Source organism: Erpetoichthys calabaricus, chromosome 1, assembly GCF_900747795.2.
Source record: "Erpetoichthys calabaricus chromosome 1, fErpCal1.3, whole genome shotgun sequence".
Lineage (NCBI taxonomy): Eukaryota > Metazoa > Chordata > Cladistia > Polypteriformes > Polypteridae > Erpetoichthys > Erpetoichthys calabaricus.
In genome coordinates this window covers 303,660,630-303,669,925 of record NC_041394.2, presented here as the reverse complement: position 1 = coordinate 303,669,925, position 9,296 = coordinate 303,660,630, and the positions used below count along the sequence as shown (strand labels likewise).

The 9,296-nt window shown below is 36.5% G+C and overlaps 1 pseudogene; it reads left to right on the top strand.

The window, feature by feature from the left end:
* Positions 1-8,680: 8,680 nt before the first annotated feature.
* LOC114669478 (uncharacterized) lies at positions 8,681-8,830 on the top strand (annotated as a pseudogene).
* Positions 8,831-9,296: the final 466 nt, after the last annotated feature.

Here is a 9,296-nt window from a genome sequence, read left to right as displayed (position 1 = left end):
TGACCAGAGTCTAGCGTTCTGTACAGAGTTAGTCTTCCCGATTTTTGTTCATTCCTTTAGCATCCCCTTTTCTATTGTTACTGCTCCAACGTATCATTGGGCAAACGAACACCTGAACAATCACAGACTGATAGAACTTATAGAGAAATGTTCTGCCCACACCAAATGGCCTGTGTCTCTTTAGGAAATATAGTCCATTCTGTCGGTTTTTGATCATGTTTCAACCATGAGCTACAATTTTTCAGACTTTATTACAATGTCTCTTTATTAATTATAAGCAGAAGTATAAGTCAGAGGGCATATACAAGTGACTCTCTAAGGAGACAAGGAAAAACTCCCAAAAAAAACCCTTGTAGGGAAAGAATAAAAGAAACCTTGGGAAAGGCAGCTCAAAGAGAGACCCCTTTCCAGGTAGGTTGGGCGTGCAGTGGGTGTCAAAAAATGAGGGTAAATACAATACAATACACAGAACAGAACACAAGCAATCCTCAATACAATATATATATTACAAGTACAGAACAGAATTCAACAGGAGATGATATTACATAATACAATTTGGATTTGTTCAGAGTCCTGGTGACCTTGGCCATCAAGCTGCCTCGCCCTATTGGCCATTCCACAGCTGAGTCAGTGTTGGGCCAGCCAATCCGATGAAAGAATCCCTCTACCCGATGACTCCTGAGATCCTCCTCCATCAGAGATGACTTTACCTTAGGCAGGCAAAACAACTTGGCAGGTGGGCTGTGGCACCAAGTGCCACATTTGAGTACTGAGAAGAGAAACAGAATAGGTGAGGGTTAGTAACAAATTATAACTATGATATTACTTTTGTTTTAGTGCTAATAACTAACAACAGAGATGCAGTCTGTACAGTTAATCAGCAGCTCTAGTCAGGATATGCTAAACTGAAGTAGTGAGTTTTCAGCTGGGATTTGAAAGCTGAGACAGAAGGGGCATCTCTTATAGTAGCAGACTATGCCTACAAATCACACAAACTATCTTAAGGTGAGAGAGTTTGTTACTTTAATTTTTAAATTAAACTCATATTTTGGTATGCAATCTTAACAGAACCCCTGAAATTACCGCATTAATTGACATCTACTTTTTTGCTAAAGATTAGGTAGTGTATATAGCAGATGCCTATTGCAAATTTCTGAGCTTATGTTAATTGCATTTTAGGTGATGACAGACAAGTACAGACCCTGCAGAGTAGATAATTTACAGTATTTTCCCTTTGAATACTATTCTTATTTGTGACAGTTGAAATCTTCTCCTACTGCCTTACTATTTCATGCTTGTTAATGCATCTATTTTTCCTCAATTTCTGCCCTTGCTGTCAGCTAAGGCTGCATTTCACATGTTCGTACATATTTTTTGAAGTAAAATTAAGATAAGCTAAAGGTTTAAGTATTAACTTTGCAATGAGGAGAGAATTCATTTACCTTAACAAGATAAACCACATAGACAGCAGAACTACCCCACTGTGGCCAGTCATTTAAGTCTGTATTAAATAAAGCAGTAAGCTATAATTACTGTACTTTTCATCTTAAATTGCATAAAAGTTTTCACTACTGTATAAGAAACCTTATGTTTTATCCATTTGCACACAGGATTAATATAGTTTAGGTGAACAAAAGAAATTCACACTACGAACTTAAATGATAGTGGGCTAGTTTAGTGGAAGGTGTGGACTTGTTTCATTTTGAACCACCAGATCTGATGGCATATGAAGACTGCAGAAAACTAAAGAAACAGAAGAAGCAAGCCATAGCAGATAAAGGTCATCAGGAGTGCATCCAAGTTCTTCAGATTGTCTTTGAAATACAGAAGATACATTATGAACAAATGGTCACAGGCAGTTTTTAACACTAGAAAAGCAATCACAGCAACACAAAACACAAGTTGTACAACAGACTCCTCAAACAATTAAGGTTCATTATATTATAAAGACATTGTACAAAAGATTTATCAGGGGTGGAGTGTTATGGTGTGAAATTTTGTATACAAGTTGATAAATATTTTGATTGTCTTTATTTGTAACATAGACAAAGCAATGTAATATTAGTGTTATATCAATAATAGGAACAGCAGTGGTTTGATATTTATGTAACCACCCCTCCACTTTTAGGACTGAGTCTTTGTGATTTTATGACAGGGTTGGGCGAAGTGCCCAAATCCAGTTTGGCAAGTGATTCTCTTCAGGATTACAATCCCCACAGGAAAGCTAAATTACCTAGCTGGCAAGCAGCAGCTCAACAAATGGTTTTGGGGTCAGGTGTGACAGGTATTATGTGCCCCCATTGGTCTGAAGTATGGCTATTTGGGATTGGTTTGAATCAGAGGCCATTCTGTAGCACAGTACCCTATTGGTGTAAGGGTTTGGACAAAGAATGCATAAATTTGGTTGCTTTACCTTTCCCTACCTCTCTCTCACCATCATGATGAAGGAGCATCTCACACACCAGGAACTGAAAAGAAGACCACACTGAGAAGCACAACTCAGCAGCCATATTGAAACAAGCATGTGGCCTGTCCTGAAGAAAGCCATAAAATGGTAACTTAATATAGACATTTTAAAGTAATTGCAAATCTGTGTGGCGCCTGAAATTACACATCAGCATTTATCAGGTTGTATGGTTGCCGATATTCAAATGTACTTTATTTTTTTTTTATTATTTATGAATACTATCAATAATATATTATTTAAGTTGTAGCTTAACTCCTGCTTGTGCTTTCACTCTATGGAGTTGCCTGAGGTTATAGATGTAGAAGGGAAGTTAGGGACAATTTATAAAGTACAATACCTTGTAAACAGTGCTAAGTCAATGGGATATGAGGCATTCTGACAAAGGCTACACATTAAAGTATACAAAAGGGGAAAGTAGAGTAATATAGAGCTCTACCAAGACAAAATAGGACTTCAGCAAATATTCAATACTCATCTGTACTAAGAGGAGCCAGCTAAAATGGTCTTGCCTACTAGTGAGGATTCCAGAAGGATGCTTGGTGTATTGGATAAAGATCCTAAGCCAGCACTGGGCATGTTGAAGGGACTACCTTTGAGATGTCATTAAAGGATCTAGGAATGTAATAAAAAATGAACACTGCTTCAGAAGACAAAGAAATCTGTTCCAACTGTTAACATCTAACCCAGTAATGTAATATAGAAAATTACATATTTGGTTTGCTATTTTAAACATGCATTCTGACCTAGTAAACAAAACATTACATCACCGTTGTTATTCTCAGGTTAAAGCAAACACATTAAACATTGAATCTTTATTTAGAACTGCTAACACTGTGATTTTCCTTTTGCCCTGACATTACAAATTAACATAACCTAATCTAATATAACTTCATCTTCTGACAGGAACAAATAATAATATTATTAGCTAATCATAAAGTTATGCATTATTAGATTATAAAGTACAAACTCAGTATAAAGGGTACACTTTATAATACTTAATGCAATTAAAGTAGTACTAACAATCTAAAATAAAGATTTTATTATTATAATGCTCTTTATTTATATTGACAACAGAGCTATCAGGGGGACTGGCATGTCTGTGGTTTTACATGTTACATAGATTAATTTATGTCAAATATGTTTTACGTTAGTAATGCATCATACTTTATCAGATTATGTAATATAAACTCAAAGTCAAGGGTATATTTACCTTATCATAATACTTGAAGTGCTAAACATCAGCTGATAAACCTTAAATTACAGTTAATGAATATGTATGTAATGAGTATAATTTTTTCTGTTTCTATCAACACTAGATCTACAAAGAGGTACTCAAGATCTGTGCATCATAAAAATCTGGTATCATCTATGAGACAGCATACATTAAATGATAGAGACAATCACATTTAGCAGTTCACAACAAATAGAAATTGTGTTATTTTGCATTATGTTATCACAAAAAATATTAACAGTGCCATTTCAAGGGGTCTTAAAAGTTGGAGCACTGAGAATTATTATTATTGATCTAATACTTGTTCATGTTACCCATAACCATGTGTTATATTCTCTAACATCAACATGGATAATTTACTGATATGAGCAATTTTCCTTATAACAAACAATATATTTGAGGTGTACAGATTTTATAACTGGAAGTTTAAGCACATGTACAGTATATACATAATATCGGTCAAAAGTTTTAGAACACCTCATTTTTTTCCAGTTTTTCTTCAAATTTAATCAGTTCAAATGCAATGAATAACTTAAAATGGCAAAAGGGTTTGCAGTATACTGCCAGAGGATTAAATTTAAAGTTTAGGTTAGTAAAAACTGAAAAAAGGGAAATTTCAGGGAACGACTAATACAATCTACAGATGTTCTGAAGCAATTAAAGTAAAGTAAGCCTTGCAAGTTGAAGCAAACAATTTGCACAGGTGTCCTGACTTCTGCTGATTACTTCAAAACCCTCTGTCTGTCTTAAAGCAGAGTTGGAACAGACTGTGTTACTACACCCTATGAAGTACTACTTGGACAATAGGCCAGTGATAATGGTAATTAACAAATTAAATTAGACAGAACATTATTACCCTTTGAAGTGTAGGCCTTTCAATTAGAAAAACTGCAAAAAAAAATCAAAGTATCAGTGAGTACAGTGGTGTCCTACACAATCCAATGGAAACTGGAAAAACTCTGATAGGAAGAGATCTGGAAGACGCAAAGTCACCACCTCATCAGATGACAATTTGCTGAGGGTCACTAGCTTGCGTGATAGGCACATCCCAGCACAACAGCATGAAGAACAGCTTCAAGCACAGCTTAGCAGTGGCAGAAAAAAGAAAGTCTCAGTTTCTACTGTGAAGAGTATACTTTGTGCTGCAGGTTTAACAGGGTGAGTAGCAGTAAGAAAGCCATTCCTTAAAGGATAAAATTAGGCCTTGAAATACCGGCTGTGGACTACTGCAGACTGGAAGACAGTCTTATGGACCAATGAATCAAAATTCGAAATCTTTATTTACCATTGTTTATTTGTTCTTTGCCTGCATTTCTATAAAACTGGGGTGTTCTAAATCTTTTCACTAGCAGTATATTAATATCAATATGAAGTTACTTAACAAGGAAATTGAGCCCATAATTTCCAACAGAACACCTTAAAGGCACACTGGAAGTGCAGTTCTGAAGAAAAGGTAAGGTATCATTCCTTCATATTAATAGAGCAGAAAACACTGAAATGTTTTTCCAGGATCTCGCGCAACTGATCTAATGTAATTGTTGGCATGAACAACAGACCGGATCAGTGAAAAAGAGAACTGTCAGCATGGATTGAACTATAGCCAGGAGTTATGAAATCACCACAACAGGGATAAAGTTAATAACTATAGATTTAACTTTTTTTCACAAATTTGACATTCTTATAAGTTTCTGTAATCTGTATGCTGCTAAGAAATCTACAATTTTATAATTATTATATACCATAATATTATTCATAATGGATTGGTAAAGCTTTTTGTTTTAACATGAGTACAATATGTCTGATTTTTAAATTTAATTCAAGTAAATAAAAACTTTATTTTTCTATTAAATACTTTTTTGGAAAGTATATAAAACCAGGTTGGAGATTTTTTGTTTTGAACTGTATTCTTTTCTTCTCGGCTTTATGTGAGTTTGTATTTGCCTTCAAATGGACTCATTTAATGAACTTTTGTCATATCTGGTGTTAGTGAATGTCTTCCACCAACTGAAATTGTTTTAGATAAGTAGGTTAAGAAAGTAGATGGGTGTTTTTTTCTGCATATATTAAGGATACATTTGGTATTTTCCTAAGTCAAACTTATTCTACTTAACCATGGTGTGCTTTAATTTGCCTCAGACACTTTTGTTATGTTAGTTAATATGTTAATATTTTCTTTTTAAATTGCAGCTAATTGGTTGTAGGCCAAATGTGAAACAAAGGCATTAAAACTTATAAAGCAGTCAAAGTTGCAGATTTCTAGGTTTTACAAAACATATTATACATGTTCCACATACAGTGGAACCTCAGGTCACGACCGATTTGGTCGTGACCCGAAGTAATTTTCCCCCATAGGATTGTATGTAAATACGATTAATCCGTTCCGGACAGTACACGCTGAATGTAAATATATTTTTTTAAAGATTTTTTAGCACAAAAGTAGTTAATTATACCGTAGAATGCACAGTGTAATAGTAAACTAAATGTAAAAACATTGAATAACACTGAGAAAACCTTGAACAGAGAAAACTAACATTGCAAGAGTTCACGCATAGCCTTACAAACCGCTCTCTGTAAACACTTTTTTAATGAGTTTTAAGCACAGGGAAAAAAATTAACTTTTGAAAAATCTGTAATTTATACAAAAACTAACCATAAACAACCAAGAAAACTAGCCTTGCATGAATCCAGTTCTGGCATGAAGGAAGTGAGGAGGAACTGGTTGGAGAGGAGTTTACAGTTTTGAGGTAAAGTCAGAGATGATGCGGGTTCGCTGTATGGTCCCAACTCGCTTCCGGGAGCCCTTAAACCCATCACCGTCAGTAATGTTACCGATGAGCACGACAGTGAGGCACTGCAATGGAACAATCGGATGGTGCAAAAAGTGCCAAGTGCTTTTATTAAAATCAACAAAACAACAATCAAAAACAAAGTCCAAATTAAATAAAGTGCAGTGCTTTCAGAATCCTTCAATAAATAAATAATCCCATAAAAACAGAAGTGAAGTGGAGGTTAAAATCCAATAGAAAAAAGTCTTCATTAAATACAAGGTTAAAAGAATGCTGAAAGCAGTCTCTTTAAAAACAAGCCCGGTGCATTCTTTAACTGCCTTCTCGGTCTTACTCGGCCAGCTGTCTCCCTCGCGCTCTCTTGCTCTATCTCTCGCTCACTTGCTCTCTTGCGCTCTCTCTCGCTCGCAGCACAGGGAATGCACAGGAAGAGACTGAACACGTGCGGAAATCATCAACGCGTACGAACCGGAAGGGAAACTGGCTTGTTCGCCACCCGAGTGTGTGGTCGTGAACAGATGCAAAAGCGTGGCGAACTTTTTGGTCGTAACTCGATTTGTATGTGGTCCGAGACATTTGTGACCCGAGATTCCACTGTATGTGCTCATGACAACAAAAATAAGTTGTAAATAAATAATTTTATCTCTTTTTTTAGACAAAGTCTTCCACATTTACAGCTGTTTGCTAGGGTTGATTTTTTCTAAATAAAAGAACTCAAGAATAAAACTTTCATCTGTATCTATTTAGCCTATATTATGCTTTTTGTTAAAAAGTTACAGAAATATATATCGGGGTTTTAAAAGCAAACAGTAAAATTCATACACATGCATCTTTCATTTTATCATACCCTCTTCAGTAACCCCATTGCTGTAATGTTATGGCTTGTAGCTCTTAACACTAGAATCCCTGAAGCCTATGAAAAAAGTTGCAATCTCGGGCCGCCTTAAATTCCTTCGCACCTCTCCATCAGCGTATGTTTTATAAATGTGTCAGTCACCACAAGGTGCCTGCTTATCTCATTCCCCGACTGATGCAGCTGAAGTTCTCCCAGCTCAAGACTCTTTATCTAGTTGTAAGGTGTCTGGAGGTGTATATGGTAAATAATATACTGTTATTTGGAATACATACATTTCATGTGTGTTCCGTGCCTACAATGATCTTTGTAAATGTAGAATGACAGGAAATGTGAGGGAAGAAATTCTGAACACATAATTAAAAAATAAACTTTTTCCATGTTTCAATAATAATGATGTGAAGTGTATAATGTGTGAAAACGTTAGTCGAGATATCAAATAAACACGTGCACTTTTATTCAAGAATATAACCAAAGAAAAAAAATAATTCAATTTACATGTTGCTGTCATTGAGTTAAAACCCCAAGCTCAAATGTCAATCGACAGAAAGTCGGTATGTCTTCTTGGATGGTGCAGAGGTAAGAACTGCTGTCTTATAACCAAAAGGTTGCGGGGGTCGAGTTGTAGATCGTTGCAGACATGGAACACATGAAATGTATGTATTCCAAATAACAATATATTTACCCTATACAATTCCAGGCACCTCACACAAAGATAAAGAGACTTGAGCTGGGAAAACTTCAACTGCATCGGTAGGGGGTATGGGATAGCTGGCTGCTTGTGCTGATTGACAAATTTACAAAACAAAGTTGCTGATGGAGAGGTGTAAAGCAATTTAAGGTGGTCTGGGATTAGATAGATAGATAGATACTTTATTAATCCCAAGGGGAAATTCACGTACTCCAGCAGCAGCATACTGATAAAGAACAATATTAAATTAAAGAGTGATAACAATGCCGATGACAATGCAGGTATACAGACAGACAATAACTTTGTATAATTTTAACGTTTACCCCCCTGGGTGGAATTGAAGAGTCGCATAGTGTGGGGGAGGAACGATCTCCCCAGTCTGTCAGTGGAGCAGGACATTGACAGCAGTCTGTCTCTGAAGCTGCTCCTCTGTCTGGAGATGATACTGTTTAGTGGATGCAGTGGATTCTCCATTATAGACAGGAGCCTGCTCAGTGCCCGTCGCTCTGCCACGGATGTCAAACTGTCCAGCTCTGTGCCTACAATAGAGCCTGCCTTCCTCACCAGTTTGTCCAGGTGTGAGGCGTCCCTCTTCTTTATGCTGCTTCCCCAGCACACCACTGCGTAGAAGAGGGCGCTCGCCACAACCGTCTGATAGAACTGGCAGGGGAGATACCATGATCACTAAGGTGGTTCTCCCAGGACGAGGCTCATCCATTGCACTTCGGGTGTGCTGACCCCTGCGATTTCCCCAAATGCGGGAAACTCGACTGCATAATTTGTGGTAGTTACACAACTTTATTACAACTTTTTTCGTAGGTTTCAGGGATTCTAGTGTTAAGTTAGATGTAAACATTACTGTTGAGGAACATCAGGATGCAGTCCTGTGGGTTTGTGGTAACCCTGTACTACAAAGATAAATGTTTGCTGCCTAACTGATGTTCCTTATTGCCTGGGAGCTGGGTGAGAAATATAGCTAGGTACCTAGTTTATCAGCTGAGTAGTTTTCAAGCCAAATTAATTAAGGTTGTGGTCATTATGTATGCCATGTGACTAGGTAGTATATAAGCAGGAAATCCACATGGTAGCTAGTAGTGGTGGTGATATCCTGCTTACAAACGTGGAGAAAAATGTACCAAATGTATTTAAAGTAATTTTGTTTTCAAACTTTCTTATTCTGTTGAGGCAGTCAAAACAGTTTTGTGACTTATGTTGTATTTTACTTAAAAATTTGTGAAATTACAGGAGAGTGTTTATGCATAGTATTT